This window comes from Zingiber officinale, chromosome 6A (assembly GCF_018446385.1).
Source record: "Zingiber officinale cultivar Zhangliang chromosome 6A, Zo_v1.1, whole genome shotgun sequence".
NCBI lineage: Eukaryota > Viridiplantae > Streptophyta > Magnoliopsida > Zingiberales > Zingiberaceae > Zingiber > Zingiber officinale.
In genome coordinates this window covers 108,792,365-108,803,694 of record NC_055997.1, presented here as the reverse complement: position 1 = coordinate 108,803,694, position 11,330 = coordinate 108,792,365, and positions in this window count along the sequence as shown.

The window sequence follows — 11,330 nt, the reverse complement described above, 5'->3', positions numbered from 1 at the left end:
AAAGAGGGGTAGAGGAGGCTTCAAGGCTAACGACTCTATTCTATTTTCCTCTCTTTTCTCCTTGGGTGTGGCCGGCCCTTTCTTTCCTCTCCTCTCCTTTGTGTGGCGAAACCTTCTCATGGTGGAGATAGCTTTGGTGGCGGATCTAAGAAGGAGAAGAAGGAGAAGCCTCTTTTCTAGCATCCCTTGGAGCATGGTGGTGGTGGCCGAACCTCTTCATCCTAGGAGAAGTTTTGATGGCCGAAACTTGTAAGGAAGAAGAAGGTGCTTGGTGGTTCTCATCTCGGAAGATCGTTGCCCACACAACGTCCGAGGTTAGAAGAGGAATACGGTAGAAGATCAAGAGGTCTTTCTAAAAGGTATAACTAGGAATTTTTGTTTCCGCATCATACTAGTTATTTTTGGAAATAATACTAAATACAAGAGGCATACGATTCTAGAGTTTCGAATTTGTTTTCGATATAGTTTTCTTTTGTTTTTCTTTCTCTTGTGATTTGATTGTTCTTTTCGGTTAACCTAAAGTTATTTTAGGAAATTAAATATTAGCTTTCCATAAAAGGTTTTGTCTAGTCGGTGGTGGTTGCTCCCATATCCAAGAAGACCATGTGCCTCGCCACGTCAGTACTGGGAACCAATTATGGAAATTAATATTTAATGGAATTAATAACTTAAGGTGATTTGGGTCGAACGTGTTAAGTTCCGCAGGAGACCCAAGCCAAAACCTAAAAGAATGAATAGATTAAGTTTTGGATCAAACGTGTTAAGTTCCGCAGGCGATCCAAAATTTAATTTAAAAGAACACATGGTAGCTAGGAAAAGGTTTAGACCTTTGTACAAAATTTTTGTACAGTGAAACCTCTAGGTTTTCCGAGTAGCAACCAACACCCCTATGACCTAAGGTTGCTGCCCCTTAGGGTTTTCCTTCACCTAGGGTTATCACCCCCTAGTGTTGGTGCAACATCCCTCAGGTCAAGGTTGACCTAGTTGACCAAGCTTGAGTCTTGGTTTGGGTTTCGATGTTTGACAATACAAGATTGATTGAAGAAGAGTCAAGTAGGTCAAGGATGACCAGATACTTGACTGGGAAGTCCTAACTAGGATGTTAGGCAGAATGAAAGTCCTGGTGAGTGAAGCCAGGTAAAAATCCTAGTGAGTGAAGCTAGGTGAAAGACCTGGTGAGTGAAGCCAGGCAGAAGAGAAGTCCTAGTGAGTGAAGCTAGGCAGATTGGAAGTCCTGGTGAGTGAAGCCAGGCACGGAGAAATCCAGATGGGTCAAGGTTGACCAGACATCTGGTGAAAGTCCAAGTAGGTCAAAGGATTGACTGGATACTTGGCACGGAGAGATCCAGATGGGTCAAGGTTGACCAAACATCTGGTGAAAGTCCAAGTAGGTCAAGGGAGTGACCGGATACTTGGCAAGATGAAGAAAAGTCCAAGTGGGTCAAAGGGAGTGACCGGACACTTGGTGAGGGAGTCCTCGCAGGTCAAGGGTGACCGGATGCTAGGCATGATGAACCAACAGGTCATGGATTGACCGGATGTTGGTTTGGGGGCTTTGGGACTTGGTTTTGGGCAAAAACCAACAGCTGGATCGATCAGCCGATCGATTGGCTGGAGCCCAATCGATCGGCCGATCGATTGGGGTGTCCCTGCGAGAAGCCTTCGTCCCAATCGATCAGTGGATCGATTGGGAGGAAGCCACGAGCGCACAGAAGCCTGCTGGATCGATCAGTGGATCGATCCAGAGGCCCCAATCGATCAGTGGATCGATTGGGAGTTGCGATTTCGCGCGATGAGCCCTGGATCGATCCAGGCTATTCCAGAGAGCACAGAGGCACTCTAGATCGATCCACTGATCGATCCAAAGCCTCACTGATTGATCTAAAGCCTCCTCGATCGATTGGGAGCAATCCAATCGATCAGGATCCGACCGTTGGCGCAGATAAAGGCCGTTGGCATGCGTCTTCTTCGGTAGAACTTCACCGATTCATCTCAGATCACTTCAGCGCTTCCACAGCTTCTCCACAAAGATTAGATCGCCAGTTCTTGAGGGTTCTTGGAGGTTTTCCAAGTCAAGAGGCGGATCTACAGCTGAAGAAGAAAGCTAAGGTTAGGGTTTCTATACTCATTGTAAGCTTTTGCTTGTATTTGTGTATCCTTTCCCTTTCTTCTTGTAGTGTGAACTTGTAGGGCTTCTCCGCCTTCGGTAGTCACCGAAAAGGAGTGTTTATTAGTGGAGGTGTGTGTGTGTGCGTGGATCCTTGGACTAGTCACCTCTTGTGAGGTGGATACCAAGTAAAATCTATTTGTTAGCGTTGTATTTTGTTTCTTGTACATTTCCGCTGCACATCTTTGAAGAAACAAGCAACGCCAACCACGAAGCACATGACGAGCTATTCACCCCCCCTCTAGCTACTTTTCGGTCCCAACAAGTGGTATCAGAGCCAGGTCGCTCTTCACCGGAATCATCGCCGGAAGGGGCAAACAAAACAAGCAAAGCTAGAGGGTGAAGAAGTTGGAGCAAATTCATCAAAGTCAAAGAATTCAAGAAGCTCAACTTAAAGATGCAATTCCAAGATGGACTTGGATTTGACACAAGGGTGGCTCCATCGTACACATCTACTAGTTTCGATCTTTGGAAATCAAGGATCGAAAACTTCTTAATGGTGGAGATAGAGCAATGGTTTGCTCTAATGGAAGGCTTCAAGGCTCCAAGAAATTCAAAGGGCAAAGTCCTCAAGAAAAGCAATTGGAGCCAAGAACAAATCCAAAGATGTGAGGCCAATGATAAAGTGACCAAGCTTTTGGTCAATCTATTGCCTAGCCACATTCTTGGAAAAATTGGAGAGGTCAAGGATGTCAAGGAGCTTTGGAGCAAATTGGCATCAATTCATGAGATCCCCTCCACTGTACCGAATCAAGAGGAATCCAAAGAGGGTGACTCATTGGAGCAAAACCAAGAGGAGGATTCCGAAGGTGAGAGATGCTCAACTTCTGAAGAAGAAGAAGTCCAAGAAGAAGCTTCATCTTCGAGGGAATGCAATGAAGGGAACAAGGAGGGAGCATACTCCTTGTTCCATGTACAAGATGATGAAGCCTCCACCTCTAGGATTGAGGGGGAACAATCCTTGGTGACGCCGGATCAAGAAGAAGGAGAAGCTTCTACATCCAGGTCAAGAGAAGAAGAGGAGGAAGAGGCTTCCACCTCCACAAGTCAAGCAAAATCAAATGGTGGAGTATCATCCTCGGATCAAGAGGAAGCCTCTACTTCCAAGTCAAATGGAGGAGCAAGTGCCGTCCCTACACATGAAGGTATAAACATTTCAATAAATAATAAAGATTATATTATTTATTTTGAGTGTAGGGAAAAAAGGCACTACAAGAACAAGTGCCCTAAATTGGCCAAGAAAAAGGGCCAAGTGGCACTAAAGGGCAAAGTAAAGCCCAAGGAGACCATCCCCACAACAAAGAAGAGCAAGGAGCACATTGTGTGTTTCTCTTGCAATCAAAAGGGGCATTACCGAAGTCAATGCTCAAAGGGGAAGAAGGTGGTCAAGGCTCAAGGAGGAAGCTCAATTCAAGGGGGAGCCTCCAAGGTAAAAAGAAAGGTAACTTTCATTGAGCCTGCCCCTTTAAATTATGGTAAAAAGCATGCTAATTCTAATCTATATTATTTTAATGCTATTTACCATGAAAATAGGAAGCATGATAGCATTAAGGAAAAACATATAGCTTATCATGCTAAAACCTCTCAACCTAGGTTTAAAAAGGTAGATAGAAATTTAGGCAAGAACCCTAAGGATTCTAGGTATTTGCCTAAGAAGAAGAAAAATCAAAGTTTTAGTAAAAAACCTAAGGTTGAAGAATTATGGCAGGAAAATCAAGTCTTGAGGTCAAGACTTGATAATTTAGAGAAGACCCTTAGAAAAATCATAAATATGACACAAGAGTCTAAGGGTAAAAATCTAGGGCTAGGAGTATCAAAGTCATCCAATTTCCATAGAGGTTTGGGATACAAACCAAAGGCTAAGAAGGATGTAATTTCCTATCATAGGGTTCCATATAGTTATGGAACCAATCATAGGTCTAGTGGGCAAGCCAAAAATACTAGGGAGGTCATCCCTAAGAGTATTTTTGCAATAAATGTGACTAAGGCTTCTAAGAAGTCTAAGAAAGTCACAAACAAGGTCACAAGGGAAGCAATCCCTAGAGTTGACCTAGAAAAAGTGACCAAGGCTTCTAAGAATCCAAACAATGTCACTAGGAAGGTATCTAGGGAAGTTATCCCTAATGAATACCTAGAGCATCGAAGGAGCACCAATAGGTTTTGGGTTCCTAGGAGCATCTTCTTACCCCATAGATGGGCTAGAGAGTGTCAACTCTAAGAAGAAGGGTAGTTAACCCAACTTTGAAGAAATTGACACTCAAGGAGCATTTTCAAGGTTATTATTTGCCAATATTTGAGGAATACGCTTAATTTCAATTGGCAAAAATTAATCAAGAGAATTAGAAATGCCAATATAGGTTTTGGCATTTTCTTGAAGCACTTTTGGGCAATCTAGGTTTAATTTTTAAGTTAGCTAAGATTAAGGATACTTAGATAGGTAATCTAGGTAATTTTATTTATGCTAAACCTTGCCATGTTATGTTTGTCCATCACATGCCATGACACCATATTTAGTTTTGTATTTGTCATTCATGACTTATTATGACAAATATAAAAATACCATGTCAGATCATACATACATCATGTAATTATAGGAATCTTTCTTTTGAAAGCTATTTCATTTTGATGTATGCCATAACATTATCATGCATTATGTTTAATTCCTTAAAAGCAAGGACAAATGACATTTATCAACAAGTGTTGTCAACAAGTGGTATTAACAAGTAACATCCTAAGTGGATGTTCAATATTCACAAAATGCCTAGATATATATGCATGATCTCTAGATTAGGGCAAAACCAAACTTTACATCTCACAAAGACCAATAAGATGACTTGTATATGTTTTAGTGCACATTAGATACAAGTGAGATATTAGGATGATGAATAAAACTCAAGATGTTGATTTCGTGCATTCTTTTGAGTTTTAAGTTCATCAAAACACATAGTTATGTGTTTTCCCATCATTGGGAAAGCTAATGTACAAGTCATGTGCATTAAGCCCAAGGAATATGGTGGGATATTGGTTTTGAAAATGTTTTTAAAATAATTTTGGAAAACCTTGGTAAAAGCTATCTTTTGAGAGTAATCACCATTGAATAGTTAGACACAAACTTGAAGAAAACACTAAAGTTTTTGCAAGGTTTCAATTTTGTGTCAATCTTTGAAAATATGAAGTATTTTCTTAGAAAACTATTTTTCCTTGACAGTATATACCCTAAATAATGTCTACACAAATTTTTACGATTTTTGGAATTTTGTAGATTTTTCTAGGGGCTTCTGAAATTCACAGAAAGTGAATTTCAGCAACTATCAGACCTTAATCGATCACCCGATCGATTGAAGGGTCTCAATCGATCGGGCGATCGATTGTGAGCAAGCTTCTCGCGAACAGAAGCTTCCTGGATCGATCCACCGATCGATCCAGCCCTCCTGAATCGATCAGTGGATCGATTCAGTAAGGTTCAATCGATTGAAACCCAACTCCAATCGATCCAAGTTGCTGATTTTGGCTGGGAAGACCTAATTTCAGCATCTTTGAACCTATTTTAGTCTAGGTAACCATTCCAAACCCCTGAAAATACATTTGTATACATAAAAAGGGTATTTTCATGTAGAAAACAAGGATGGATTGGTTAAGGAATGCTAAGTTGAAGTTTAGGTTGAGGTTTGTTTCAAATTTTGAATATTTGAACCTCAAAACTTCTAAAATTGGGTTTCCTAAAGTTTTAGGGATTCCAAGTCATTGTTGGTGCAATGACAGAAGTTACCACCATGTCTTTAGGGGGAGGGACTCTTTAAAGACATGAAAATTATTTTTCATGAACCTTGGAAGGTGGTTAACTTTCCGTTAAGAACATGCTCAAGGTTGAGCGTTTGAACTTTAATGGGGAGTGGATATCCTCATTGTTCAAGTGGTTTCAAGTGGATAATGCTCAAGGATGGACATTTGCCTACATTGGGGGAGAATGTAGGGTTAAGGATAATGAAGGGTATGGGACCTTCATTATCGTGTTGATCACAACGAGTGAAGTTGTGAACAACGATGAGCAACTCTTCAGGGGGAGAGTTTTCAATAAGTGAATTTGTTGATATGTGCCCAAAATGGGGCATGGTTTGATGTGTGCCCAAAAATGAGGCATGGTTTGATGTGTGCCAATAGGGGGAGAATGAAAGGGAGTAAGTTAGGCTTTCATTACCTAGAGGGAGTTTGCCCTCTTAGGGGGAGAATGAAGGGCTTAACTTGTGTATTCATTACCTAGTGACATGAAGAAGGTTTAGGCTATGGGATTAGCCTAACTTACATGTGGTATTGTAAGTGATAGTGTTGGTATTGTCAAACATCAAAAAGGGGGAGATTGTTGGTGCAACATCCCTCAGGTCAAGGTTGACCTAGTTGACCAAGCGTGAGTCTTGGTTTGGGTTTCGATGTTTGACAATACAAGATTGATTGAAGAAGAGTCAAGTAGGTCAAGGATGACCAGATACTTGACTGGGAAGTCCTAACTGGGATGTTAGGCAAAATGAAAGTCCTGGTGAGTGAAGCCAGGTGAAAATCCTAGTGAGTGAAGCTAGGTGAAAGACCTGGTGAGTGAAGCCAGGCGGAAGAGAAATCCTAGTGAGCGAAGCTAGGCAGATTGGAAGTCCTGGTGAGTGAAGCCAGGCACGGAGAAATCCAGATGGGTCAAGGTTGACCAGACATCTGGTGAAAGTCCAAGTAGGTCAAAGGATTGACTGGATACTTGGCACGGAGAGATCCAGATGGGTCAAGGTTGACCAGACATCTGGTGAAAGTCCAAGTAGGTCAAGGGAGTGACCGGATACTTGGCAAGATGAAGAAAAGTCCAAGTGGGTCAAAGGGAGTGACCGGACACTTGGTGAGGGAGTCCTAGCAGGTCAAGGGTGACCGGATGCTAGTCATGATGAACCAACAGGTTATGGATTGACCGGATGTTGGTTTGGGGGCTTTGGGACTTGGTTTTGGGCAAAAACCAACAGCTGGATCGATCAGCCGATCGATTGGCTGGAGCCCAATCGATCGGCCGATCGATTGGGGTGTCCCTGCGAGAAGCCTTCGTCCCAATCGATCAGTGAATCGATTGGGAGGAAGCCGCGAGTGCACAGAAGCCTGCTGGATCGATCAGTGGATCGATCCAGAGGCCCCAATCGATCAGTGGATCGATTGGGAGTTGCGATTTCGCGCGATGAGCCCTGGATCGATCAGTTGATCGATCCAGGCTATTCCAGAGAGCACAGAGGCACTCTGGATCGATCCACTGATCGATCCAAAGCCTCCTCGATCGATTGGGAGCAATCCAATCGATCGGGATCCGACCGTTGGCGCAGATAAAGGTCGTTGGCGTGCGTCTTCTTCTGTAGAACTTCATTGATTCATCTCAGATCACTTCAGCGCTTCCACAGCTTCTCCACAAAGATCAGATCGCCAGTTCTTGAGGGTTCTTGGAGGTTTTCCAAGTCAAGAGGCGGATCTACAGCTGAAGAAGAAAGCTAGGGTTAGGGTTTCTATACTCATTGTAAGCTTTTGCTTGTATTTGTGTATCCTTTCCCTTTCTTCTTGTAGTGTGAACTTGTAGGGTTTCTCCGCCTTCGGTAGTCACCGAAAAGGAGTGTTTATTAGTGGAGGTGTGTGTGTGTGTGCGTGGATCCTTAGACTAGTCACCTCTTGTGAGGTGGATACCAAGTAAAATCTATTTGTTAGCGTTGTATTTTGTTTCTTGTACATTTCCGCTGCACATCTTTGAAGAAACAAGCAACGCCAACCACGAAGCACGCGACGAGCTATTCCCCCCCCCCCCCCCCCCCCCCCTCTAGCTACTTTTCGGTCCCAACACCTAGGACCTAAGGTTACTACCCCTTTGGGTTTTCCACCTGCCTAACCGCAGTTAGGACTTTCCTGCAAACTCATTCAGCATATCAGATAACAAATAACCTTAACTTTGAATCCCTTTGCCATCATCAAAACTAGGGTTCGATCGTCGGATGCTTCCCGCACCAACAAGATACCTAGTTGTATACAGTTCAAATAAAGAAGTTGAGTGAAAGCTGAGTCACCGACTGTATTCATAAATATTGACCGAGTACTTCTCGGAAATAAGGATGGTCGGACTATATCATTAATTCAATTGATTGGTCAAAGTAGTCTATTGTGGGTCCTATAGCCCAATAAATTAGTACGCTCTTTTGGCGTTTTGTACCATGGAGGATAGAAGATATTTTATAGGTAAATCATACTTTTGAAATTTCTAGCCTGTCAAATCATGGAGATTTGCAGGCTCATCTTAGGAAAGGTATTAGAGTCACTTTATGACTTATCCTCTTTTAGAAATGCTTCGTAATTCGTATGTAGACACAATAGTAACATTATAAAAGAAGATCTTCATCCACAAACGAAGGTACGCGATGCTACACAATTTTACACGCTCATTGCTACATTTTATTTCACTATTCCTCTCTCAGAATTGATTACTAATTTAAGCGTCCGAGGGTTAATGCTGAGGACCCCTTCCTATATATATATATATATATATATATATATATATATATATAGAGAGAGAGAGAGAGAGAGAGAGAGAGAGAGAAAATTATTATGCTACGGACTATTTCCTACGGATTGCTACGGACCTTGTCTGTCATTTTCTTTTTAATTTTTTAAATGCAACTTTTTCTCTTTTCCTTCGTTCTTGCTGAAACAATTCGTTCTCACCTAAACTCACCGCACAGCTTCGCCCACCAGCCACTCGCCTGGCCGCCCACTGCTTGCCCACCGCCGGCGGCCTCTGGCCGCCTGGACCCACCCCAATGCTATAGCATGGGGGGAAGGTGAACAGTTAGGGGGATCGCGACATGGATTCCAACCGCAGTCGCTAATGGATTCCGGCGAGTTAGGCACAGTGGGCGGGCGATGAGGCTGGCATGGTGGGCGGGCGGCACGGTGGGCGGGTAGTCGACAGGTGGCGTGCGGCAAGGTTGTCATGGTGGGGGATCGCAGCATGGATTCTAGCCGCAATCAAACTCGATCGCGTCGGATTCCAGTTGTGATCCGGCTTGATTGTGGCAGGAATCCGACATGATCGCGGCCAAAATCCGATCACTGTCAGACCCCGGTCGGTTCACGGTCGAATTGCAACCAGAATCCGATCAAAATCTGGCACGATCTGACCGCCACACTAGCGATAGCGATCGCGGCTGGATTTCAATTAGATTGTCGCCGAGATTCTGGATGTGATTCGGCCGGTAGTGGGCGAGTGGCTGGCGGCGAGGCTGGCACGATTGGCACACGAATAGTGGTTTCGGCAAGGAAAGGAAACAAGGGGGGAAAATGCAAATATAAAATAAAAAAACTGACATGGCATGCCCACGAGAACATTTCATAGCAATCCGTAAGAAATAGTCCATATCATAACAATTATATATATATATATATATATATATATATATATATATATATATATATATATAAAATATTGCGACAAATGCATGTGATGGTATGAAGTGGTAGTTCTTCCATTGCTTTCAAATCAAGGTACTAAATGAATATATAACATTGAAGCAATTGTTGGTTGAATGTAGCTATCTAAAGTTTGTGGGTAGCATTGTGGCTTTTGCCGCCATTTGGTGACTGAAGATGACTTTCTTTTTCATGAGATCTCTGAGATGTGATTTGATGTGACACGATGACCTTTCATTTGCTTGAAAATATCATGGTCTAAGGATATAATTTAAAGAAAAAAAATCAAATTGGATCACTTTGTTCATTCTAATTGACAATAATATGAGGCCAATTATAATAAAGTTTTCAATTAAACTAGATTTTCTTTATTGGTTTAATTCAAATTTTGAAACAATAAGGACTGTTTATGGATAGCCTAGTCTTGTAGACCCTTAAGGGTAGGGTCGATCTTCTTTTTACGAAAAGATGCATTAAAAGATGAAGACCTTTTTACATAATTATAAAATAGTGTGGATGGCTAAGTGAGCATGAAAAGAAATCTAGATTCAAACTTTCATCGGTTTCAACCAACATGATATTAAAGTTTGATTTGGGAATCCTTTACACCCAATAACTTGGATTATCATTGATCACTACACTTTAAATTAATATTTACAATAAAAGTAAAATCATGGAATGCATTCTATGTAGTTAACTCAACTCAAAAACCATTGTTATCTTAGTGAAGTTATCACTAATTACTTTGATCCATAATTAGTTTGAGATAAACAATAAATAAAATAAAATCTTGGACGTGAGAATGAGTGTATCAATTGGAGTGATAACAAATAGCATGTGGAAGTAGTATACTTTATTAAGATTTTAATTATTTTCTATTGCATTTTTCATACCCTAAGAAACTAAGAAAAATAATTTCACATGTAGCTTCTTTAACGCATTATTTGAAGGAGATTAAGCAGAACAAAGGAGTAGTGGGGTGTCGCAATAGGCGGGGACCGAATTAGGGTTCTTTGAGTCAGATCTCACTCAAGACAAGGACTTGTTTACCTTTAGAGACATTTAGTACCATTATTAGTATTAATGGAAACACCTTTTGTAGCTCTTAATTTAAATGTCAACACTCACAACCCCACCTCTCTCACAGTTCGTACCCACTTGGTTAGTTTAAGAGAGAAAAAAAAATAGGCAAAGAACTCTATAGAAAAGTTTTTTCTTGTGTGCGATTTCTTAAAAAAAAGAATTAAAATGTTTAAAATTTCAAAATTAATTGTTTAAAAACATAAAAGAAATATTATTTATTTTTTAGATTTCATGAAGAAAAAAACTTGATATAGCTTTTCATTGAAGTGTCTAGTTGGAAGCAATGATTCTCACAATATCTCTACTGTTTTGTTGTTTGTGGCAAGAGAAATGGTAGTTAACAATGCTTTGAAATCTTTTACCCATGTTCATTTCTTTTGGTTGGTCCTTTCGTTGTAGGACAGTTTCACAAGTAAATGATAGACCTGTTGAAGGAGTGAAGTTTGACCTGAAGATTGAACAAACAAGTATAATTAGTCTTAATCGACTAAGTCACCAAAAGTAATTGAAGTTGATAATGATTCAATGAAGAACTCAATACTTGTAGTGTTGTACACATGATTATTATTATCTCATAGTTTTTTATTATGTGATTGATTATCCCTCTAACTCT